Raw genomic sequence first — 27,720 nt, 5'->3', positions numbered from 1 at the left:
GTCACTGTTCCTTCATCATTATCAGTGTACCATGAACTTGTCTCTGATTGTGTCTTTTTTTTGCACTAAGGTCTTGTTTTTGCAGGGTCTTTTTTTCTTTCTGTCTTCACTGTCTTGTATAATTTATGTATAAGTTATATTCTGCACCTTGTCTGTACTTATGTGCCTGAGATGCTGCTGCAAGCTTTTCATTGTACCTGTATCTCACCGTACTTGTGCACATGACAATAAATTCGACTTGATTTGACTAACTACTGGAACTGACTATACAACCATCGTATGAGAGAACCTTCACTACTTAGTTCATGGTGGTTTAAGAAACCGGCTCACCACCACCTCCTCAGGAACAATTAGAGATGTGATTAAATACTGAACTTGTGAACAATACCCACATCTTGAGAATAAAAGGGATCGATTTGGTTCATCAATCTGAAAGGCTAACAATGATTCTCTCTCCACAGATGCTGCCTGACTGAATCAGTCTTTCCACTGTTTTCAGATTTCCACCATCTGCAGGCTTTTTTTCATGTTTTAATTTGATATTGTTCAGAAGGGCTGAAATAGAAATGCTACGTTCAGTCTGCTGTGCAAGCTGCAGATTTCTGCACATCTCCATTAGATGGGTGAGAGATGAATTTGCATGCAGGCTGCTCGATGGATGAGCTGTGCTGAGTAGAAGCTTACAAGGTTTTCATATGTAAGCTCTGGGAAGGTTTCTCTTAAAGTTCAATCCATTAACCTGGGTTACACAAGACTAAAGAGCTCTGAAAGGAATAAATCATTTTACATAACAGCATTTTACTAAACTGGCAATGCCTCTCATTCCATAGCATTTTCATCTAAATGAGGTATTGAATATAATCTGCTTTCAGGGAATTAAAAATTGAGACAGGTCAGTCAAACAATGAATTCTCAGCAAAATTTTAGAATTAAGTATGTACATAAATGTTATTGCACTGAGATTCTGGATTACCATGCAGAGTGAGAAGTTCATTATGCTTAACTAATAATTGTTTCATTGGTTTGCATGGCTGCTTTATTGTAATGGGGTAATTATCTTTAGAGTGACACTGGGATAACTTCTCAAAGAAAACAAGGAAGTGCAAGACGATAGAGTTTGCAAAGTTACTGTCTGAGATCCTTCCAGCTGAAGCAGTGATTCATTTGCACTCTCTCCAATCTACTGATTGCATTCAACCTGGTGGTGTTGTCTCCTCTCCTTTGGAGAAAACAAGCGCAAATTGGATGATGGTTTTGCAGAACACCTGCCTTCAGTCTGCAGGGATGACCCTGTGTTTCCCGATGCCTGCCACTTTAATTTTCCATCCCACTCCCACTCTGACCTATTTGTCTGTGGTCTCTTGCACTGTTACAATGAGACCAACAGAAGCTCAAGGAACATCATCTCATCTTCCATCTGGACATGTTTCTCGACTCAACATTGAAGTCAACAATTTCAATTAACCGGCCTTCTCTGTTTATATGAGAACTGGCCAATCCTGTTGTGGATTATCCAATTGAAATATTAACTCAATTTTTCTTTCTCTGCAAGCATTGCCTGATCTGTTTGGCATGTCTTAGACCCTGACCTGCATTTCCCTTTTTATATGTCCTTATGTTAGCTTCCTCTCTCTTTAACTGCTCTCATTAACCTGTCAACCAGATTGCTTCATCAACAGCTTATCACCACCACACCCCTGGATTCACACTATAAGAGATGCTCTCTTTGCCTCTTCCAACCTTCCCTCACTCTCTGTAACTTAAAGCTAACCTATTTTCTCAATTTCCCAGTTCTGAAGAAGCCTCTTCAACCTGAAATATTAATTCTGTTTCTCTTTCCACAGATGCTGCCTGACCTGCTGAGTTTTTCCAACATTTTATGTTTTTATTTCATTTAAATTTTCATTGTCATTTTCAACCAAAACTTACAGAGAAAATGGATCATTTAATGCCGAAAGAAATGAAAGTCAAGTCAAATTTATTGTCATATGCACAAGTACATGTTTGCACAGGTAGAATGAAAGACTTGCAGCAGCATCACAGGAACATAGCATCCTATAGCATCATATAAGCATCAATCCTATACAATCCCTTTTCAATCTTCTCTGGAGGAAATCACAGGAGTGATTATTCCAGGGTGAAATTACAGAATGGGGTCAAGTACTTACAGTCATGTCTAACCTTTCCCTCATATCAAATGTACACCTAATTGCATCATTTTTCATATAGTACCCACTTCACTCTGCACCAACATAAGTTGGAGCTCAAAACTCCAAACTAGGAGTGTCGCAGAACAGATTCAGTAAAACTAGTTTCATAATAGTTTGTGAATTATCTCACTATGTAATAAGATCATTCTTCGGGAGTCATGGAATCATACAGCATGGATACAGGACATTAAGTCCACTGAGTCTGCACTGACCATGTACACCCATTTACATCAATCCTATTTTATTGATCCTGCATTCCGATCTATTCCCCAGATTCTACCACTCATCTGTACACTAGGGGCAATTTACAGTGGCCAGTTGACCCACCATCATGAGTTCTTTGGGATGTGAAAGGAAACTATGGCATCTAGAGGAAACCCATGTGGTCACAGGGAAAATGTGCAAATTCCACACAGAGAGCACTGGAGCTCAGGATTTAACCCAGGTCACTGGAGCTGTGAGGTAGCAACTCTCCTATCTGTTCCACTATGTCGCTGCTAGTATTGGGAGATTTGATTGGGTAGCTTCTGAGCTCTTCCAAAGTTCACAGAGGGTAGTACAACTAACATTGGTATTGGTTTATTATTGTCACTTTTACTGAGGTACAGTGAAAATCTTGTCTTGCATACCGATCATACAGGTCACTTCATTACACAGTGCAGTTACATTGGGTTAGTACAGAGTGCATTGATGTAGTACAGGTAAAAACAATAACAGTACAGAGTAAAGTGTCACAGCTACAGAGAAAGTGCAGTGCAATAAGGTGTAAGGTCACAACAAGATAGATCGTGAGGTCATAGTCTATCTCATCGTATAAGGGAACTGTTCAATAGTCTTATCACAGTGGGGTAGAAGCTGTCCTTAAGTTTTCTCCAGCACTTAGCTGCTGAGCTCACCTGCAGTTGTTGCCTCAAGTGTGACACTTACTGACAGCACCCTATTACTGGATGTGACTTTCTGGTCACCCAGAGTGGGCTTTGGACCTCAGGTCTGAAGGAAAAGATATATCTGTCACTGGACAGCCTATTCCATGAGATTTCTCAGAGGCACCATGTCCTGCCTGGACCTCTCTGATGAACAATGGATTTTCAGGCTCAAGTTTGCAAAGGCTGTCATCACTGACATATGTGAAACGTTGTGGGGGGACATTTGTCTGTGTTCATGCCTGTAATACTCTCTCTGTGGAGGTCAATATTACGTTGAATCTCAACTTCCTCGCCACGGAATCATCCTGAGCAACAACAGCAGATCACTTCTGTGTCTCCCAACATGCTGCTCTCTGCTGCATTGTTCAAGTTTATTGTCATAGGCATACATACATAGGGTATAAATACCATGAAAATTAGCATTTTGCAGCAGCAGCACAGGACATTACAAACATGACAAACATAAGTTAACATAAGCTGTCCTGAACTGTTCAGTCTGTTCTCAGCAAACACCTCACCTTCACACCTCTACGCCCCCACCTCAATAAATACCTGCCTGTCACTATCTCTTACCTTCATCTACCTATCACCACTGTTGGATCTGGTTATTTTCGAATCCACAGGATCTTTCAGGAGTCCAGGAATGAGTTGAAAACAACTTGGTGCTTCACAAAGTTTTATTGGAAAAGGTTAAAACAAAGAAACAGTCACAGAGCACATGGCACTAGCTTTGATGAGCCGAGACAAAGGGAACAAAAGAAAGCTCAGGCCAGGGAGGGGGGGAGGGAAGAGCAAGAGAGAGATTAACAAAAAGCGACACTTTTTATACCTGAGAAAAGAGATACACTTTGGCTAACAATACTCCAATCACAAAACCTATTAGAAACTTGTGGCCAAACCAACCAATGAAAAAACCACATATTCACCTGGTGGACGAACCAATAAGCCAGGAAGAGGCCATTCCTTGTGCAGCCACCTGAGATGTATTAAACACTATACATGTTAAAAAACTAATTAAAACAGTCGAATCCAACACTACCTTGTGCCCACCCTGCCTCCCCTCTTTTGTCCACCTATCACTGCTCTGCTTTTCCCTCCTAGATATTGGGCTTCCCTTTTTCCTATCTTCAGTCCTAAAGAAGGGTCCTGACCTGAAACATTGACTGGTGCTTTTCTCCACTGGTGCTGCCTGGCCTGCTGAGTTCTGCCAGCATCATAACGTTTTTCATCCAGATTCCAGCATCTGCAGTCCTTTGTTTCTTTAAGATAAACTTAAATTAACATAAATTATACATAACCTACACATGCACAAAAATAAACAACAAAATAAACATTAACTATAAACAAATAAACAATAAACTAGTGCAAGTTGATAGAGAGAGAGAGAAAGAGAGAGAGAGATAAGGAAATATGGTCCGAGGTAGTGTGAGAGGTTTTCAGGTCGGTTCGAGAATGTGATGGCAGTGGGGAAGAAGCTGTTCTTGAACCTTGAGGTGAGGGTCTTCAGACTCCTGTACCTCCTGCCTGATGGCAGCATTGATATGAGGGCATGGCCCAGATGGTGGGGGTCCCTAATGATGGACGTTGCCTTCCTGAGACATCACCTCTTGTCGATGGTGGGGAGAGCTGTACCAGTGATGGAACTGGCTGTAACCTCCCTAATCTACCCAATCAAATCTCCCAATAATAGCACCACTCTCTGCATTCCTGTGTTTCTGCACCAGGCTGTGATGCAACCAGTCAGAATGCTTTCCACTGTACATCTGTACAAGTTTGTCAGGGTCTTCGATGACATGCCGAATCTCCTTAAACTTCTAAGACAGCAGAGATGCTGGTACGCCTTCTTCATGATTGCATCTATGTGCTGGGCCCAGGATAGGTCCTCTGCGATGTTGACACCCAGGGAGCTGCTCACCGTTTTCACCACAGACCCTTCAGTGAGGACTGGTGCAGAGTGGTCACCCAGGCTCTGCACTCACAAAGGAATGAGTTCACCCACTTTGAGTTCGGTAGTGAGAAAGTGACATCTCCGCCGACATTGCTGGTTTCTCTGGAGAGCAGTCAGTCTCTGATGGCGTTCTGTGTGGCCAAAAGTCTCCTCTTAATAACCCAGATCAATTTCGAAAAGATTCCCACTCCGTCAACATGCAGGTGGTTGTGGATCACCAGAAGAATTTCTTAAAGGTCAATGCCACATTTTCAGGAAGAACAGCTGGTTCTTGCACCCTGAGGGAGCCCACACTACCAGATGACATCAGCAACCAGCACTGCCCAGAGGGATGGATCCAGTGGGATCCTCTATTACTATGTCTGCTCAAACCAGTGCACTCTCCAACTAAAAAACAAACTGCTAGAGGAACTCAGTGGGTCAGGCAGCATCTGTAGGGGGAAATGGACAGTTGACTTTTCGGATTGAGACCCTCCATCTGGACCGAAAGAACAGAGGGGAGATAGCCAGTATAAAGAGGTGAGGGGAAGAGGTGGAGCAAGTGACAGGTGGATGCATGTGAGGAGGGTGATAGGCAGATGGAGGAGGAAAGAGTGGAAGTAGCGATAGAGGCTGGGAGGTGATAGGTGGAGGCAACAAAGGGCTACAGATAATAAACCTGATTTATCTTTGCTCGACTCTTTCAGTCCAGGTGAAGGGTCTCAACCCAAAACGTCGACTGTCCATTTCCCGCTACTGTTTCTGCCTGACCTGCTGAGTTCCTCCAGTAGTTTTTTTTGCTCCAGATTATCTTCTGTCTGCGCTCTCCAATTATACCAACTGGGCACAGATACAACAAGAGACATGCCAGTACCAGGATAGAATCCTCAAGGGATTCCCTTGCCTTCAGCGGTCCAGGAGCCCCTTACCATACACGCATGTGGAGATTTTGTCATTGCGTACTGCAGAATCTTACCAATGGAAGACAGCAACTGGGGTCAAGGGAAGAGCAGCAAGGAGACACGGCACTTGGTTAGCACCATGGTCAGGAGGTGCTGCAATAAAGTGCTGACTACCAGAGGAATGTTCCTGCTCTGTATCCATTGCCTCAACACCAGCCAAGTGGAAGAGTGAAGCATTGTCTGCAAGAGATATAAAGGACTCCCCTATAGATGCTGTTCATAAAGAGCCCCCAAAATCATAGAAAATAGAACAGTACAGAGCAGGAACAGGCTCTTCGGCCCATGATGTCGTGCCGAACTAATTAAGCTAATGACCTAATTAAACTAATCCCTTCTGTCTGCACGTGGTCCATATCCCTCCATTCTCTGTATATTCATGTGCCTATCTAAGAGCCTTTTAAACACTTCTCTCACATCTGCCTCCTTCACCACTTCCTGCACCACTTTCCAGACACCCATCACTCTCTGTGTAAAAAACTTGCCTCGCACGTCTCCTTTGAATTTTCTCCCTCTCACCTTAAATGCATGTCCTCTAGTACTAGACATTATGACCCTGGGAAAAAGATAACAGCTGTCGACTGTATCTATTCCACTAATAATTTTTTTTAAATCGTAGTTCCTAATGCAACCAAGTGACCTTCTTCACATCCAAGCACTACCAATAACAAAATAAACCATTAATTGAGCAGGGAAATCCAGATGACATGATATAATCCCCTGGATTTATGGAACCACTTGCACTGATTAGAACAACAATGAATTTCTAATCCCATTTCTGAAATTGCTGAATACAACTGTTTCCAGTGATTTGACAACTCACTCTGATACTTCATGTGAGACCATGACACTTATTTCTGCATTGCTCCATTTAGTGTTGATTCTCACAGCTAGAGTCACCTCCTGCCTGTGTCTTTTTACATTGGCCCTGAGGGCCGTCCTGGCCCCCTTATCATGCAGGATCTCCCTTTAGGTATATCCTTTCATACTTTTGTAAGTAAATCTTGGAACTATCTCCCTCTTCCCCGCAGTCTCCCTCTCCTCCATGGCAGTGATAGCGTGTATTGCAGCTGTCTGACCGTCACGGGGAGTGCACCTTGAAGGGCTGGCACCCTTCTGAGATTAGTGCATTGATGTGTTGCAAGCTGTGTTGAATTGCACTTGGTCTGGCTCAGCACCATGCAGGTTCTATGCTACTGCATCTTTTGGGGTATAAAACACCCTAAAGCTGCTCCACACTTCGTTTCAGCCAATTTCACAAGTTTTTTCTGGGTTCATGAATTGGCATCAGCGCAGAATACAATGGTTTAGCTCACCAATAAAAGGTCTGATCAAATTTCTAAGTCAATGCGTTCAATGTTTAATCAGAGATTTAACTAAATCCTATCAGGAGTAATTATTTTTATTTTCTGTAAATAAGATCAGAAATGATTAAATCAAAGTGCAACTTGAGTCTGAATGGCAAGAAATATGTTGAATTACCAAAACAGCAGCAACTTTGCATCTTTAACAAAAGGTGCTTCAGAGGGATGATTACCATATCAAATCCATGACCAAGTTACACGAGTAGATATTCAAACAGCTGATTGGAAAGTTGCTAAAATTGGGGTTGAAAGAGCATCCAACAGGAGATAGCAAGCTAAAGTGATGGAAAGTTTAGGGAAGGAACTCATAAAACTTTGGCCCAAAGATAAGATATTTTTATTAGTCACATGCACATCGAAACACACTGTGAAATATATCTTTTTGCATAGTGTTCTGGGGGCAACCTGCAAGTGTCGCCACATGCACATCGAAACACACTGTGAAATATATCTTTTTGCATAGTGTTCTGGGGGCAACCCGCAAGTGTCGCCACGCTTCTGGTGCCAACATAACATGCCCACAACTTCCTAACCTGTACGTCTTTGGAATGTGGGAGGAAACCGGAGCACCCGAAGGAAACTCACGCAGACATGGGGAGAACGTACAAACTCCTTACAGACAGTGGCCGGATTTGAACCTAGGTTGCTGGCGCTGTAAAGCTTTATGCTAACCCCTGCATTGAAGCCCATCCTTCAATGCAGGACCAACAAAATCTAGACTGCAGAAATCAGTGGAGCAGATGGGTGTAGAGAGGAAAAATTAATATTTTGAGGGACTCTCACATGATTATGCTATTAATATGAATTATTGATTATTGAATTTGTATACAGACAAGATTCAGATAGGCAGGTGTTAATCTTTGTGGATTTTTTTGATGAAGGGATTGAAAGCTGGGGTCATCAGGATTATAATTAATTGTTGCTTCAGCAGTTGGGTTCTGATTTTTCTCAGAGGGCTGGAGATGTTTTCCTGCTTGGATGTAATAACCAAAATGGATTGGGATGATGCACTGATCATGCAGGGATAACCAAAATGGATTGGATGACTGCAACAGAGTCTGAGTATGTGGTACCTCACTGCCATTGGAATACAATTAAGGCTGCACAACATTTGATGCAAGTGCTGCTCAGTTAATCTGCTCCTGGGACATGGAACATGGTGTGAGGTGATACCCAGAAAGAGCTGAGTAATTGACTATTGTACTGTTTTTCTGCCAGTCAATTACTTGTTCAGCTGCTTAAATGACAAAAATAATTCATTATCTGTTTTGTCTTGTTAAGTCATTGGATTCCTTCCAATACAAAAATCAATGGCAGTTATAGAGATTCTGCCCACCACTACAGCTATCTCCTTCTGCATGATCCATTCTGGTGCTTGTGATGATAATCACGTCCCTTGTTGTCTCACCTTCCCCAGACGTTTGCATTGGCCATTTCACTATGATCCCAAGTATTCACTCGGCACCTTGAAACATTTTCAATGTCAGGATACTTATTAGTTTGCCACATCAGGTTACTGTTTAACTTTGGGTCATTTTCTGTTGACTTATTGACTCTGGAAACAGGCCTGGTGACTGGGATATGTGCTTTGCTGGAGTTAGACTACTTTGTTCTGCCTTCTAACCGATCTAATTGCAGTGGTGAGTTGTTTGCTGGGGCAACCAGAGGGGATGGAGGAAGAGGGTAGATCACAGAGAACAGGAGAACTGCAGCAAGGGTGAGGACGAAATGGGCATGGAATTGTGAGATACAGAGGAGTATCGTGTGATGGGCCTTCAGTTCACAAAAGATGCTGCCACTGAGATACTTTGTCAGTTAAGATACATTATCCTTCAGCCTCTACTCAGGTTGTAGTGAACAGATTGTAAGTTCAGTGTAGTCAGAGGTAAGTTTTTTTACACAGAAAGTGGTAGGTGCATGGGATGCACTGCCTGCAGAGGTTGTGGGGGCAGATACATTAGGGACATTTAAGAGACTCTTAGATGGTCACATGAATGATAGAAAAATGGATGGCTATGTGGGAGGGAAGGGTTAGATAGATATTGGAGCAGGATAAAATGTCGGCACAACATTGTGGGCCAAAGGGCCTGTACTGTGCTGTAATATTCTATGTTCTTAATGGTTTTTCCACAGGCTTTTCGCAGACTGCAACAGATGATATTGGTGATATAATGCAGTTGGCAGAACCGTATCAGGGGGGAAACGTGTGGTCTTTTGCATTGTAAATTTCCACAGGGACCAAGGTGCCATTGGCTGCATGTTTGTTGCCTCCCCAGCGTGGCACCTTTACCAACTGAAAGGGATTCTAGTTTCTTAATGTTCAGCTGGGGGGGGTGGGGGGGGGGTGGAGTGGATAAAATAAATTCACATGGATTTGGACCATCAATGGGACATGTCTTCATTCTGGCAATTGACTCTAAACAGAACTGAAACAGGAAAGTAAACATGAAGATGCAGCAAGCAATCAAATAGGCATATGGATATCTTGCTACAATAATACAGGACCTTAGTGAGACCACACTAGGAACATTGTGTGCAGTTTGGGATTCCTTATCAAAGAAAGGATACGCTTATTGTGGGGGGAGACCAACAAAGATTCACCAGAATGATCCCTTGGATGATGGGCTGGCCATATGGGGAGAGGTTAGGTTGATGAGGTTGATATTCATTAGAAGAATGAGAAAGGATGTAATTGAAACTTATAAGATTCTGACAGGACTAAATATGCAGAGTGGATGTTTCCCCGGGCTTAGATGGAGAGAACGAGGGGTCATAATTTCAGTTTACAGGGCAAGAGATTTAAGAGTGAAATTGAGAGAAATGTCCTTATTGAGAAAGTGGTATACCTGTGGAATGTGTTAGCACTGAAACCTGAAGAGGCCTAATCACTGAATATTTTTAAGTAGAACTGGTAAGTTTCAGGACACAAAGGCGACCGGAGGATCTGGCAAAAGAGTGGGAATATGGTATTGAGACAAAGGATCAGCCATGATCATATTGAATAACAGAGCAGTCTCAGTGGGCTGGATGTCCTTCTCCTGTTCCTATTTCCTATGTTTCTACATTGTTCACAATGCTGTTAGGTTAACCATGTGATATAGCTTCTTAAGGTAATAGTGACCCCACCAACCTTAAAGTAACAAAAAATCAAAAAAGCTGCAAATACTGAAAATCTGAAATCAAAACAGAATATGCTGGAAATATTCAGTAGATCAGGCAGCATCTGTGGAAGGAGAAAGAGGAAAATGCCAGACTGGAGGAAGTGAAGCAACGATTCACTTGCCAATCTAGATTCACTCGCCCAATCAGAGTTATTCCCTTTGTTCTAATCTGCATTTAGTGTTTACGATGTCCCAAATGCAGATTGGGAGATCGCTTTGTGGAGCACCTGTGTTCTGTCCAAAGGAGTGGTCTAGAGCTTCTCGTTGCCTCCTATTTCAATTCACCATCCAACACCTCCTCCTGCACTTTCATAACAAGACCCAACACAAGGTTGTGGAACAACACTTCATCTTTCACCTGGGCACATTGCAGCTTTTCATACTCAATTTCAAATTCTCCAACCTTAAGTAACTTTCTCTTTCTTTTTGTCTCTATCATAAATGGCCATTTCTGCCAGTCATGATCTTGGCATGGTCTAGCTCTCTCTAATACTATATTTTGGGTTACAGATCAAGTCCCATAGCTCTACCATTAGCAAGACATAACACAGTAAAAGAAACAAAGTGTGTTTCTAACTGCCTCCTCAACCAATTTGGTCTTGCCCAATCAGAGTTATTCCCTTTGTTCTAACCATTTCTCCCCCACTTTCTTTGCCACTAAAAACAAATTTGTTTTCTCTCTTTCCCAGCTCTGACAGGCCTCAGACCTGAAACGCTAACTCTGTTTCTCTTTCCACAGATGCAGCCTGACCTGCTGAGTACTCCAGCATTTTCTGTTTTAGTTTATCTCAATTAACAATGACACATTACAGCCTATTATATGTGAGCACTGTGCAAAATGCATAGACCACAGTGTTCATACAGCATCATAGAACCATAGAACCATAGAAAACTGCAACACAGAAAACAGGCCATTTGGCCCTTCTAGCCTGTGCCAAAACATTATTCTGCTTGTCCCATCTACCTGCCCCCAGCCCATACCCCTCCAGACCTCTCTCATCCATGTATCTATCCAATTTACTCTTAAAAGTTAAGAGCGAGCCCGCATTTACCACATCAGATGGCAGCCCATTCCACACTCCCACCACTCTTTGAGTGAAGAAGTTCCCTCTAATGTTCCCTCTAAACCTTTCCCCTTTCACCCTAAAGCCATGTCCTCTCATCCTTATCTGATCAATCTGATTGCATTTTGCAGTCTGAGAATATGGCTCTTTTCCTCACTTCATTACACCTGCCAACACCAGAGCAAAAGCCACCAACATCACCAAATATCTATGATCCATCTTTATTGATTAGTTATCAGAAATAATTGAGCAAGTTTTGGGGATAGGTAAACAAGCCTTCTAGGTTGGTACTATGACCGTGCTGTACAAGAACAGTGGTTAGAAAATGTGTCTGATATAATGAAATAGCTGGAATGTAATGTGTCTGTTGTCATTTGTCTGGGAGAAATGGTTACAAAAATAAAAAGTGTGTAAGGATGAGATGAATGAGCTGCAGTAAAATCTGAGTGAGCCATGCAGGAGGGTGATAGGAGGTGAGGAAAGTGAGTACTGTGACTAGTGAGGCTATAAGTCATGGTAGTGAGCAGGAGATAAGATAGCAGAATTGATACCTTGATAGCTCTGATGAAGACATTGAATTTCTTTTGGCATGCAATCATGACCTGGAAGCCAAGCTGCTGGCATTGACTTCCTTCACAACAGTTTCATGCTGGAGACAGACATCTTTCTGGGTTTACACCTCCTGTCCAAATGTGGAACTCGAGAAAAGGGTGGGAGAACCTTTGGTATGATTTGTCGGTTTGTCATCCATTTTTCTTCTACTCTGGTGCTTGCAATTGGAAGGCATCCCTCCTGCAATATAGAATGTCTACCTTTAAGCAGACATTGGATTCAACCAACCACAAACAGTTGTGCTGACAATGAATTGTGTGTGGAGTACAGAATGAACACTTAACTCACAATAACAAGCAGTGCAGTTGTTCAGTGCTGCCATATATGCAGTGCGTAATGTATTTTTGTGGTTATATTCTTGTGTTCACTGGAATTTTTATCACAGTTTCATGAGCTGGTTGTCTTTTTCTGAACCTTGATATTTTCTTAATTTTTTTTCCTCTGTTCATTACTGCAAAGCTATCTATAATAGTAATCCAACTAAAGTCTTTGTTGTTCAATGATTACTAAAGTGGAGTCTTTCATTGTGTGCTGATGAAACTGATGCTTACATCTAATCTTTATAAAGTATTAAAGTTGATTGACCTTTTCCACACACCATCTGCTTCTTGGTTCCTACTGAAGAGTACATGTTCAATACAAGAGTGAACATTCAATAGCAGATATTGTACCTATAGTCAAAAAGAAAAAGAAAGCTTATGTAAGGTTTAGGAAGCTGAAATCAGGGAAGGCCCTTCATGAATATAAAGGAAGCAGGGAAAAACAAAGAATTAGGATGGTTTCAAGGGCCAAGAAGGCAAGTAAGATTAAAGAGAATCCCAAGGCATTTTGTGTGTATATTAGGGGCAAGAGGGTAGCTAGGGTTAGTGCAGGTCCACTCAGGGACAAAGGAGAAAGGTTATGCATGGAGCCAGAGGAAGTGGGTGAGGTCCAAAGTGAATACTTCTATTGGTATTCACCAAGGAGAAAGATATGGATGATAATGAGATCAGGATGGGGTATGTTGATATTCTCAGGCATGTTGTTATTAAGGAGGATATGCTGGGTGTCTTGAAAACATTAAGGTAGATAAATTCTGAGGGCCTGATGGAATCTGTCCCAGGATACTGAGGGAGGCAAGGGAGGAGATTGGTGGGGCCTTAACAGAGATCTTTGTGTCCTCTTTAGCCTCAGGCGAGGTCCCAGAAAACTGGAGAATCGCCAACGTCATTTCTTTGTTTAAGAAGGGCAACAGGGATAATCCAGGAAATTATAGGCTGGTGAGGCATACATCAGTGGTAGGGAAATTACTAGAGAAGATTTTGAAGGACAGGATTTACTTGGATTTGGAAAGGCATATACTTATTAGGGATAGTCAGCATGGTTTTGTGCGCGGGAGGTCTTGTGTCACAAATTTGAGCCGATTGCAGAGGTGACAAAGATGACTGAATACGGTAGGGCAGTGGATATTGTTTACATGGAGCTGAGTAAAGCACTTGACAAGGTCCCACATGATAGACTGGTCCAGAAGATTAAGTCACATGGGATCCATGGTAATTTGCAAAGTTGGATATAAAATTGGCTTAGTCATAGAAGGCAGAGGGTAGTGGTAGATGGGGTGTTTTTCTCACTAGTGATGTTCTGCAGTGGTGTTCTGCAAAGATCAGTGCTGAAACCTCCGTTGTTTGTAATATATATTAATAATTGGCATAAAAATACAGGTGGGCTGATTCGCGAATTTGCAGATGACACAAAAATTGGTGGATTTATGGATAGTGAGGAAGGTTGTCGAAGGATACAGCAGAACATAGATCATTTGGATATTTGGGGGGGGGAGAAATGGAAGATGAAGTTTAATCCAGACAAGTGTGAAATGATGCATTTTCAGAGGTTAAACACAAGAGGAAAGTGTACAGTATACAGTAAATGGCAAGACCCTTAGCAGCTTTGATGTACAGAGGGACCTTGATGTGCAAGTCCATAGCTCCCTGAAAGGGGCAACATAAGTGTTTAGGGTAAGGAAAGCATACGGTATTGAGTATAAAAGTGGGGAAGTCATGTTGCAGCTGCATAAAATTTTATTTAGGCCACATTTTGAGTATTGTGTGTGGTTCTGGTCACCACACTACAGGAAGAAGGTGGAGGATTTGGAGAGTGTGCAGAAGACGTTCATCAGGATGTTGCCTGGATTGGGGTTTATTAGCTATTAGGAGAGGTTGGACAAACTTGAATTGTTATAGCTGGAGCACTGGAGGCTGAGAGGTGAGCTGATAGAAGTATAGAAAATTATGAGAGGCATGAATAGTGTAGATAGAGACTTTTTCCCCAGGGTGGAAATGTCAAATACCAGAGGGCAGAGGTTTAAGGTGAGAGAGAGAAAATTTAAAGGAGATGTGCAAAGCAAGGTTTTTTGTCAAACAGAAAGTGGTAGGTGCCTGGAACATGCTGCCAGGGGAAGTCATAGAAGCAGATACAATAGCAAGGGGCATTTAGACATATACATGAATGGGTAGGGAATCGAGGGATACAAACCATGTGCAGGCAGATGGGATTGGTTTAGACTGGCATCATTTTCAGTGCAGGCATGGTAGGCTGAAGTGCCTGTTACTGTGCTGCACTGTTCTAGGTCACTTGATCGACTTTTCAAACAGTCCTCATTTATGACATACAGTATGTAGGAACTTCCATGACTGTAATACTATATTGCAGTTACAGTAGGAGAAGGGTTTAGCAGAGCACCAACCTGCTTCACATTTCCAGTCATTGCACAGTTTCAAAGTAAGATTCCTTTGTATTCAACTGGAGTTGGGTCCGTAGCTTTGAGCCAGAATTGAGTCATTATTTTATGCATTTCTGTGAAGCATCTCAGTTTTATGCACCTTGTTATGAACTAGGTTAGTATTGGTGAATGTCCCTTTAAGATAGAGCATAATGTGTGTGTGGAGTGCTGACGACAACAGAAGATAAAGGATGTAATGACATTTTTGAAGCAGTCAGTCGGAGTCAGTGGAAGAGAGAGAGAGAGAGAAGAGAGAGAGGGACAGCAGCCTGCTAGTCTCTATCGATGGATGAAAAACAGTAATTGTGTCTGTCACTACTATCCAAGTTTGGATTAGTGGAGTAATCCGGTGGAGTCCACTTTGTCGTTAACCTGTAGAGGGAAGCAGGTATTTATGTGGACGGCCATGTCTCGGATGCTTTTCGAGGTGGCAGATACTTCGGAACAAAGCAGTGGAGTTCACTTTGTTGCTGACCTGTAGAAGGAAGCAGGTATTTATGTGGATGGCCACGATTCGGTTCCCTTTCGAGGTGAGGCCGATGCGGTGGAGTAGTCACTGCTGAGTAGACACTGAGGTGTTGTATGGGTTCCATCGTGGAAGATCTGGATTTCGTAATCTCTATTTTCTCTCTCTACATCTACGTCTTATCTCCAGTCAACGGTGGTTGTTGAAGAAGCCTTTGCTCATGTTTCACCTTACGGCTTGCTGAACTGAACCTTGAAGAGAATTATTCCTGGACTTGGAGTTTGGGAATTTGCCACACACACACTATGAGTTCAGTTTTTGGGGTTAATGTTTAAGATTTAACATTTTTACTTCTAACACTCCAATGTTTTTACTTTTATTTTTCTTCTTATTATAACTAGTTATTAATAAAGTAGTTTTTTTAACACTGATACATGACTCAGTGTGTTTCTTTTGTTGCTGGTCTGTAACAACCTCAAAGAACTTTTCCATTATTCAGAGCATAACATTGTGATGTCAGTATTTTCATGAACCAGGCTAATAAAACATATGTGCATTATTTAGGCTGCCAAACTTCTAAATGCCATGAACTGTGCTAATATTTTCAGTTCAGCCCAATTGTTGTTTTGCACCTTAGGGAAATATGTGCTGACACTTAGTTTCCCTGCCATTTGGGCGTCAATAAAACAGCACAATTCCCAGAGGAGATGGCGATCTAAATTAATCTGAGCTTCACTGCAATGGAATACTTCCATATTAGGTAAAATTTTTTTACAGAAGTATTAACATTAAAAAGAAGCTGTATTTAGTATGTATTCTGATCGATGTATCTGCTGTGGGGCCCATCAGGTAGAAAGACTCTCTGGTCGTTGTACTTGATATATTTTAGTTGTGCTCCCGTTATTCAAATGGGATGTCATTTATTTCCAATTGATTTCAGATTAGTCAGTAATTCAAGACACAATTAAAATCTTTCATTCTAGAAAGGACTTGGCGGGGGTCAAGGGGTAAATTTCCTTGCACTGGGAATTTTGTGAAGGGGCCACGATGCAGAATTAAACCATGCTTGTTTGACCTGATGTACATTCCCCACAAAATTGCTGACTGAAAACTCATTAAGACAATTGCAGCAACCGGCTGGCACTACCTGTATTGTTGCTGGGACCACCACCTATGCACAGGGCCCTATTTTATGAGTGTGCAGCACCATTGGACAGTGGCTAGAATGGATTAGAGCCATCTTGCTCTCCACCAGCTGCTGGGAGAGGTAATTCCACAAGTATTTGGAGTCTGCTGAGAACCATAATTGGTCATGGCTAAAAAGAACCATGGGTTAAGTGCATTTCCAATGGTGCACCCTCTGGAGGTTGGCAACAACAGAACTGAAGATTCTTAGAGTCATTCAGAATGAAAACAGGCCCTTCAACCACTGAGTCTGTGACCACTGTCAAGGACCCATTTATTGGTATTGGTTAATTATTATCACATGTACTGAGATAAGTTGGAACAGCCTTATTGTCAACAGGTGGAGAGGACAGATGTCTTCTTCCCACAGTGCACCAGGAAAACGTCATACTAGATAACTAATTCACATTGGAAGGCATCAGCCAAGGCCAATGGCAGATGTGTAAACACAAGGGCACTGTCTCAGTTGATCTCATGTGCCAGTCAAGATCAATGTACACACTATCAAATTCCATCTCCCAATAGCTGTACCATTATCTTCACAGACCATTCCATGACATGTACTCCCCAGCACTTTCCCACCAACAATCGCTGCCAATCAGGACTCCCAGCAAACAGCCACACATTTACCAATGTCAGAAGATTCAGACTCATATCCCATAGCTTACACATCTTGCCAGATCATTCACCAGACATATTCTCTAGCATACTTACCCTGTCTTTCAGGAAAAGGCAGCACATGACCTGTGCCAGTAGTATCAAAACAGCAAGGGTTAAGTGCATTTCCAATGGTGCACCCTCTGGAGGGGCAACACAAGAGTTAAAGATTCTTAGAGTCATTCAGAGTGGAAACAGGCCCTTCAACTACCGAGTCTGTGACCACTGTCAAGGATCCATTTATTGGTATTGGTGAATTATTGTCACGTGTACCAAGATAAGTTGGGAAAACATGATGCAGCTATATAAAACTTCTGTTAGGGCATATTTGGAGTATTGTGTGCATCTCTGGTTGCACACTACAGGAAGGATGTGGAGGCTATGGAGGGTGTGCAGAAGAGGTTCACCAGGATGTTGCCTGGATCAGAGTGTATTAACTATAAGGAGAGATTTCGACAAACTTGTACTGTTTTTCTGGAGCGTCAGAGACTAAGGGGCAACCCTTCACATGTAAATAAAATTATGAGAGGCATAGATTGGGTAGATAGTCAAAGGTTTTTTCTCAGAGTGGAAATGGTAAATACTAGAACGTATAGGTTTAAGGCGAGAGGGGGAAAGTTTGAAGGAGATGTGAGGGGGAAGTTTATTTACACAGAGTGTGGTAGGTACCTGGAACATGCAGCCAGGGGAAGTGGTAGAAGCAGAGACAATAACAATGTTTGCGAGACATTTAGACAGACACACGAACAGGAAGGGAATAGAGGGATTCAGACCAGGTGCAGGCAGATGGGATTAGTTTCAATTGGCATCATGGTCAGCTCAGACATTGTGGGCTGAAGGGTCCGTTCCTGTGTTTCCTTGCTCTATGTTCTATGTATTCCCATCAACTTCCTCCGATGTTCTAACACACACCTACAGACTAGGGACAACGTACAGTGGCCAATTAACATACCGACCCACACGCCTTTGGGATTTGGGCAGAAACCGGAGCACCTGGAGAAACCACACGGTCACAGGGGGCACATGCAAACTTCACCCAGACAGCACCCGAGATCAGGATGGAATTCAATTCACTGGGAACTGTGTGGCAGCAGCTGTACTAGCTGCGCCACTGCGCTGTAGTCTATGTCCAGTGACAATGAGAAGGCCACTAAAGACATGCTCATACATAGTCCTTTCTCTCACATCCCACTCTCCTCCTTCTCCGACAATCTCTTTCCAAGCTGCAGATACTAGTTGCACCTCCAAGTCATTTGATTCTGCTCACCATAACCATGCAGCTGGTAAATGCAGCTCTACTCACTGGGATAACTGAAATGACTAGCCTGGTATGGCAATTTGAATGCGAAGGAAAGTAGGAAGCTGCAGAGTGGACTCAGGCCAATACATCACGGGTGCATCCCTCCCCACCATCGTTAGTATCTACATGAGGTGCTGCCTCAAGAGGGCAACACCTATCCTTAAAGATTCCCACCGCCTGGGCTATGCCATCTTCCTGCAGCCAGCATTGAGCAGGAGGTACAGAAGCCTGAAGTCCCATACCACCAAGTTCAAGAACAGCTACTTCCCTTCAACCATTCAGCTCCTGAACCAACCTGCACAACCCTAATCGCTACCTCAGTATAGCAACAACTATGACCACTTTACACTACAGTGGACTTAGATTTTTTTTTAATTGTGTTTTTTCTTGTAAAAATTGCGCATAACTTCTGTGCAATGTATGTTTTTCTTGTGAACGTTGTGCATCTGATGCTATGTGCCTGTGATGCTGCTTTTCAGAATCAGAATCAGATTTATTATCACTGACTTAGATAACCTGAAATTTGTTGTTTTGCGGCAGCAGTACAGTGCAAAGAAATAATATTACTATAAATTACAAAAATAAATAGTGCAAAAAAAAGGAATAATGAGGTTGTGTTCATGGGTTCATGGACCATTCAGAAATCTAATGGCCGAGGGGAAGAAGCTGTTTCTGAATCGCTGAGTATGGGTCTTCAGGCTCTTGTACCTCCTCCCTGATGGTAGTAGCGAGAAAAGGGCATTGCATCTGTGCGTACATGTACTTGTGCATATGACAACAACTTTGGCTTTGACTTTGACTTTGACCTGTGCCATCAGCCAACAAACCTGCTAAAGCCACCGGTCAGTGTCCTTCACTTGCAAAGGTGCCATAGAAACAACGAGCTAAGCATAAACGAGCTCTGCATCTGACTCATTGCACAAATCCAGTTAAAGAGCAGAGTGACCCCAGAACACACACTTCCAGAAAGAAAAGGCAGAAGCAAAAAAATTCAACACACATTGCAACACCACCTGCAAGTTTGTGAGCTCAAAAGAGGAGCATTATTAGGAAGAACACGTTACTCTGATGCTGGATGTGTGGGGATGCTCTTCCCATGGGAAGAATATTTAGCTGATGATACAATTTCAATAGCTACAATGTCATTGTAGCTATTGAAATTGTATTGAATCACCTGCTGTTGTCTTTGCTCTTAAGAGTATAAAAACTTGATGTACTTTGAGGTTGGAAGACTCTATCGTGAGGGTTTGCATGTCATGATGTATAAAAACCTTCATATCAACCAGCTTCAATGTCTCTCCAGTGACTCAGTTCACAGTCACAACACCAACCATCATGCCTATCCATACTAATCTCACTTGCCTACATTAAATCTGTGTCCCTCTATGCCTTGTTCATTCTTCTTTAATGATTGGTTCTATGTCACTTCTCTTCTCTGTTACTCAAGCAAAAACTGGATGTGATTGAAAATCTGGCCCACCCCACAACTGATCATAACATTTTGGCAAAGGAAGACCACTGAACCATTTAATTTACCCTTTCCAATGTTCAAGCTATTTGTCATGATTCCAGAATTAATAAATTTATTTCCCTAGGAAGAATTGTCTGGTCCTTTTTTTCTCCAATCTGCTATCATTTTCTGTTCCTCAAACCCTGTGAATAATTCATTCCACATTCCTATTCTCACAAAGTGCCTATGTTTCCAATTCACCCTCAAGTTTAAAATGTGGCAGACCTCCTCATTCTCTGGACTCAACAGAAGAAATGGAAGGACTTGTGGCAAATACAACTGGCATGCCTTAAATTCAACGTATAAGGATTGCTTGATTTATTTTACTTTGCACACCTCGGTTTGTCAGACAAATTGTCCTAAGTTGTAGGCAGTACTAAACTCAGTACTCTACTGTGTGGTAGCCAAGGTTTTGTGCTCCAGTCTCTGGAGCATGACCTGAGATCACAACCTACTGAATCAGAGGTGGAAGTGCTATTACTGGGACACAGCTTAAACTTGCAAGCTGTGTCAACAAGGCAGTGGAACCCATACTCCAGTGGACTTTAAAGCAGGGATAAGATACGAGAGAAGTGGTGGCTGGGTACTGGGAATGCACTGCCAGGGGTGGTAGTGGAGGCAAATATGATAGAGGCATTTAAGAGGATCTTAGATAGGCACATGAATATGCAGAGAATGGAGGGATATGGATATTGTTTAGGCAGAAGGGATTAGTTTAGTTAGGCATTTAATTACTAGTTTAATTAGTTTGCACAACATTGTGGGCTGAAGGGCCTGTTCCTGTGCTGTATGTTCTATGTTCTATGAATGAGGAGTCAAATCTTTGGAACTGATGAATGCATTTACTGCATTCTCTAAATTTAAAAGTTCTTTGAACACAATGCACCGGTCAGGGTTTAACAATTATCATCATCCAGTCATCTATTTTTCCACTCGTGACAGGGTGTTCTGATACAAGAGGCTGCAGCCCAGATACAGAAGGTCAAGTTTGATTTTTGCATTGCACCTATCAGAGATGCTCAGGTAGGGTGTGAAATTGGCAGCGCAGCTGTGGTATGTCTCGGTCACACAGTGGGAAGACTTGAACTTTTATCTCATTTAAATGTTGCTGTCAAAGAACAAATGGCAAATGGATTCAGTCGGAATTATCTGCCTTCTCCGTGGAAACTGGAGTTTGTTGGTATTGATGGGGCAGGGAGGGAGGGCTGGGGATTTTGGGATGGAGATAGCATGTCAGGAAAGGGTAGGATTGGGTCCTCAATAAATTGACAACTGCGGACCAGAAAAATTTAATGGACTTCAAAACCCACAGATGTCTTGAAATTTAAAGGCGTATTTTATTGCATACTTTCTGGTCTGAGCTGCCTCTGGGAAACTGGGACTAAATTGCATTTTGCACCAAAAAGATAGAATTATGTCCGAAAAATGTGTTTAAACAAGCTCCTGTTTATTGTGGGCAAGATTGAAGTGCCCTCACTTAAACACCAACCTTTTATTTGAAAGGGACCTGCTGACCTACAGAGCTGGGTGCCCAAGACATTAAGTCAGGCTGCTCAAGCAAGAAGTGGATGCCCTTTGGAAATGTATACACCTCCCCCACCCTTACCATAATACTTGGGTAAGAGAAGACAATGGAGCCATTTACCCTTCCAAAACACTGCTCAGGTAATTTAGCATGATCCCAGAACTAATTAATTCCTTTCCACAACACAAAAATAGCTTTTCTTTTCTTTCTTTTCAAATTTGCCGTGATTGTGTTCCTCAACCTCTGTCAATAATTAATTCCACATTCTTTTTCTCATTGCAAAATGCCTAAATTTCCTATTTTCTCTTTGGAGCCTTAACTTAAAATGTTGGCTGAGTCCTCTTCCAGGACCCAACAGAAGTATGGTGGCAAAATGTTGCATCGCTCCTAGTTACTGGCGTGCCTTCAAATCAATTCATAAGGATCGTGTTGCTTCTGTTTTTTAAACACACTTTATTGCCTAATGCAAGCTTACAACTGATTTTGACCAGCTGTTCTAGGACCTGAATATTTAAGGTGTCAATTGGACTCTAGAGAGTTATTTAAATAATGTGTGCAACAGAAATGTTTAAGTTATGGGGAGTATATGGAAATGATTGAGGGAGCAGTTGGTTTTCCACTCATGGATACATTATATGAGATTCACATAGATCTAAACAATAGTTTGTTAAATGGATCAAGAATGGTGAGACATCCAAAGCTCAAATGCACAGAATTTTACTTGGAATTTTGATTTTCAATCTGTGCAGTGCTGATTAGAATAATTTTACAATTTTAATTATTCCATCTGGAAAGTGTACAATTGTCAGCTTCTAACTGACAATCACAAGTATCACAATGTATATATTCATTGTGCTTAAAACCTATCTGTAAAAAACTGCTGGAAACGCTCGGCAAGTTAGGCAGCATCTGTGGAGAGAGGAACAGAGTTAACATTGCAGGCCAAAGAACCTTCATTAAAACTGAGAGAAAATAAATTAGTTTTCACTTGCAAGAAGAGTGGGGAAGGATGGATGGGACAAAGGGAACATCTTTCATAGGGTGAGGCTGGGGTTGTCATTGTGATAAGCTATTGGTGAAGCAAGCTGGTTGATAAATTAATGAGAGGAGTTGGACAGTGATTGAACAAACAAAGGGATATATAAAAGCTTTGAAGTAAATTAGTAAATTTAGTAAATTGGTTTCTTCTTGTCACATGTACCAAAGTACGGTGAAAAACTTTGTTTTGCATGCCATCACCACATCAGTATGTTGAGGTAGTGCAAGGGAAAAACAAAAACAGAATGCAGAATTAAGTGTTACAGTTACAGAGAAAGTGCAGGCAGACAAGGTGCAAGGCCATGACGAGGTAGATTGTAAAGTCAAGAGTCCACCTTATTTTACAAGAGGTCCATTCAATAGTCTTATAACAGCGGATAGAAGCTGTCCTTGAGCCTTGCGGGTCAGGTCAGAGCTGTGCAAATCTGCAGAAGTGCAGGTCAGAGCTGTAGAAAATGCTCAGCAAGTCAGGCAGGGTTAGTGGAGAGAGAACAAACTGAGTAAACATGCCCAGATGGAAGATCAGATGTTGTGCCTCAAGATTACATTAGGCCTTGTAAGAACAGAGCAGGAGGCCACAAACAGGTCTGTGGGATGGAATGGAGAGTTAAGGTGACAAGGATCTGGAAGTTCAGATTCTTCCCAACAGACTGAACGCAGGTGTTTCATGTTTCTCCAGCTCAGTCAAACTCGTGCACTTGCATTTCCCATGTTCCATAACGCTCATCCTGGAGTAATATTTCCAATGGGCACTGGGACAGTTATCAACAGCTGGGACCTCCGATACCTGAAAGTTGGAGGTCATGTATGATGTTGACATGGGATGCCAATTTTCCCTTCATAATTCAAAAGGACCACCTAGTGACCTCATCACTCCATTTAGCCTGAGTCCCTGCATCAAGTAGTGACTGGGAGGAGTGCTGTGGGGGCTGTGGCTAAAGACCCAAGATAGGAACTTGGCTCCCCCCGCTGTCTGCCTGCCTCCTTCGGTCACACAAAACTGGCACAGACACTAAGGATCAGCCTAAGCCTAGGTAGGTCCCTCACTAGCACTGCCTACAAGTTCAGAGAGTCCTTTCAAATAGCTGTTATGGACACAATGGACTGTAAGATTCTTTGAATAACTATCTCTCTCTATCAGCCATCCTCTTAGATTTTAGAGGTAAACACATGCCCAGAAAAACTGACTCTGTGAAGGATAGTGGTTTATTTGGTTGGATAGGGAGGAAATGCTCAAGAGTCGTGAGGTGATGTTGCAGCTCTATAGAATTCTGGTCAGACCACACTTGGAGTATTGTGTTCGGTTCTGGTCGCCTCATAAAAGGAAGGATGTGGAAGCTTTAGAGAGGGTGCAGAGGAGATTTACCAGGATGCTGCCTGGATTGGAGAGCATGTCTTATGAGGATAGGTTGAGAGAGATAGGGCTTTTCTCTTTGGAGAGAAGGAGGATGAGAGGTGACTTGATGGGTGTACAAAATGATAAGAGACATAGATTGAGTGGAAAGTCAGAGACTTTCTCCCAGGGCGAAAATAGCTAACACAAGGGGTCATAATTTTAAAGTGATTGGAGGAAGGTGTAAGGGGATGTCAGGGGTAAGTTTTTTACACAGAGAGTGGTGGGTGTGTGGAACGAACTGCCTGCAGAGGTTGTGGGGGCAGATACACTCAGGACATTTAAGGGACTCTTAGATAGACACATGGATGATAGAAAAATAGGGGGCTATGTGGGAGGGAAGGGTTAGATAGATCTTAGAGCAGGACAAAATGTTGGCACAACATTGTGGGCCGAAGGGCAGGTCCTGTACTGTGTTGTGTTGTTCCATGTTCTATGTAACTTCCTGAAGTAGAGCAATGGGTAATATTTGTCCTCTGAGATTTGTGAGAACAACCAGTCTTTTTTGAAACAACACTTTTTATTTTATCTTTTTCTATTTGGCTTGGAGTGTTTCCTCTTGGAATTTAATGGTCAGGTTTCAGAAATGAGTAAATGCCAGATCCTGTACTATGTTTTCTTGTTCCCCTTTGACTTGTGGAACATCATTTCATACATTGTTCCTGGCTGCAGGAGGAGGCAGTTTTGGCCCATTGAGCCTGTGCTGCTCCCAAGATCTTCTGTCCCATGCCCATGATAAGCTCCAGCCACAACCAATCACTTATTCTTCGAAATGGGTTAACAACTCTAAACAAGTATATCTTCAACTTACTAAATTGCCAATTACAAGGGAACATCAACAGAGTTGCTGCCACAGCGAGGAAACATTTCCTCTCACTTTCAATATCTTTCAGCATAAGCATCAACAGAGTTGCTGCCACAGCGAGGAAACATTTCCCTTATGCAATATCATAAACCATTTCCTCATTAATGTCTGCTGCAGCACTTTGTGTGAACTCCAACTGTATGGATTTACTGCTGAGCACAGTGTAAAGCAATGGCTGCTAACCTAACAGCCGCACCCATGATACTGGACTTGCTCATAAATATTCATAGTATTAAAGGGAAAATGCACACAGTAATCTTATAAAGGAAATGTAATAAAATAGTACAATAATAACATAATGACGTCACACTTTGCAGCTTCTTAGACAATGCTTCCCCAAAACCGTGACCTCTATCAGCTAGGTGGACTAAGTTAACAAGTGGATGGGAGTGCAACTGTCTAAGAGATCTCCTCCAAGTCCCATACCATCCCAAGCAGGACATGTCATATGTCATCATTCCTCCACTGTCATTCAATCAAAATCCTGAATTTCTCTATCCAACAGCAATATGAGAGTTCCTTAACATGAACGATATTCTATAGACCCCCCCCCCCCCCCCGGTAGCAGTAGGGATATTGAGGAGCAGATTGGGAGGCAGATTTTGGAAAGATACGAAAATAACAGGATTATTATAATGTTCAGGGATCTCTTGCAGGATGTTAGGGATAAATTTGTCCCGGTGAGACAGAGAAGGAATGGCAGGATGAAGGAACCATGGGTGACAAGAAAGGTGGAACAACTAGTTAGGAAGAAGAAGGCAGCATACATAAGGTGTAAGCAGCAAGGATCAGACAAGGTTCATGAGGAATATAGAGTGGCAAGGAAGGAACTTAAGAAGGGGCTGAGGAGAGTGAGAAGGGGACATGAAAAGGCTTTGGCGAGTAGGGTTAAGGAGAATCCCAAGGCTTTTTACTCGTACGTGAAGAGCAGAAGGATGGCTAGAGTAAAGGTAGGTCCGATTAAAGACAAAGGTGGGAAGATGTGCCTGGAAGCTGTGGAAGTGGATGAGGTTCTCCATGAATACTTCTCCTCAGTATTCACCAAGGAGCAGGGTCTTGATGATGCTGAGGCCAGTGTTGGTAAGGGTAATGTTCTAGAGTATGTAGATATCAAGAGAGAGGATGTGTTGGAGCTGTTAGAAAACATTAGGACAGATAAGTCCCAGGGGCCTGATGGAATATTCCACAGGCTGCTTCGTGAGGCGAGGGAGGAGATTGCTGAACCGTTGGCTAGGATCTTTGATTCCTCGTTGTCTACAGGGATGGTACCGGAGGATTGGAGGGTGGCAAGAAAAGGTAGTAGGGATAGTCCAGGGAATTACAGACCAGTGAGCCTTACGTCTGTGGTGGGTAAACTGCTGGAAAGGATTCTATGAGATAGGATCTATGATCTATAATCTATGATCATTTAGAGAATCATGGACTGATTAGGGACAGCCAGCACGGATTTGTGAAGGGAAAATCTTGATAGGGTTCTTTGAGGAGGTGATCAGGAAGATAGATGAGGGTAGTGCAGTAGATGTGGTCTACATGGATTTTAGTAAGACATTTGACAAGGTTCCGCATGGTAGGCTTCTTCAGAAGGTCAGAGGCCAAGGGATCCAGGGAGGCTTGGCCGTGTGGATTCAGAATTGGCTTGCCTGTAGAAAGCAGAGGGTTGTGGTGGAGGGAGTGCATTCGGATTGGAGGGCTGTGACTAGTGGTGTCCCACAGGGATCGGTTCTGGGACCTCTACTTTTTGTGATATTTCTTAATGACTTAGATGAAGGGGTGGAAGGGTGGGTTAGCAAGTTTGCAGATGACACAAAGGTCGGTGGTGTTGTGGATAGTGTGGAGGGCTGTTGAAGCTTACAGAGGGATATTGAAAGGATGCAGAGCTGGCCTGACAAGTGGCAGATGGAGTTCAATACGGAGAAGTATAAGGTGGTACACTTTGGAAGGACAAACTCTAAGGCGGAATACAAGGTAAATGGCAGGATTCTGGGTAGTGTAGAGGGATCTGGGGTTTCATATCCACAGATCACTGAAAGTTGCCACACAGGTGGATAGGGTAGTTAAGAAAGCTTATGGGATGTTAGCTTTCATAAATCGTGGGATTGAGTTTAAGAGCCGTGAAGTAAAGATGCAGCTTTACAAAACTCTGGTTAGACCACACTTAGAGTACTGTGTCCAGTTCTGGTCGCCTCATTATAGGAAGGATGTGGAGGCGTTGGAAAGGGTGCAGAGGAGATTTACCAGGATGCTGCCTGGATTAGAGAGTATGGAATATGAGGAGAGATTAAACAAGCTAGGGCTTTACTCATTGGAGAGAAGGAAGATGAGGGTAGACATGATAGAGGTATACAAAATATTAAGAGGAATAGATAGAGTGGACAGCCAGCGCCTCTTTCCCAGGGCACCAATGCTCAATACAAGAGGGCATGGCTTTAAGGTAATGGGGGGGGAAGTTCAAGGGAGATGTCAGAGGGAGGTTTTTCACCCAGAGAGTGGTTGGTGCATGGAATGCGCTGCCTGGGGTGGTGGTGGAGGCTGATACGTTGGTCAAGTTCAAGAAATTGTTAGATAAGCATACGGAGGAATTTAAGATAGAGGGATATGTGGGAGGAAGGGGTTAGATAGCCTTAGCAGTAGTTTGAAGGTCAGCACAACATGGTGGGCCGAAGGGCCTGTATTGTGCTGTACTGTTCTATAGTTCTATGGTTCTATAATGATCCAAGGAACAGGGCTACCACCAGCTTCCAGAAGGCTAGTTGGGGTGGGCACCAAATGCCAATCTGGCCGATGAGTTGCAAAAGAAACA

The sequence above is a fragment of the Pristis pectinata genome, chromosome 3 (assembly GCF_009764475.1).
Source record: "Pristis pectinata isolate sPriPec2 chromosome 3, sPriPec2.1.pri, whole genome shotgun sequence".
Taxonomy (NCBI): domain Eukaryota; kingdom Metazoa; phylum Chordata; class Chondrichthyes; order Rhinopristiformes; family Pristidae; genus Pristis; species Pristis pectinata.
This window is presented reverse-complemented; position numbering follows the sequence as displayed.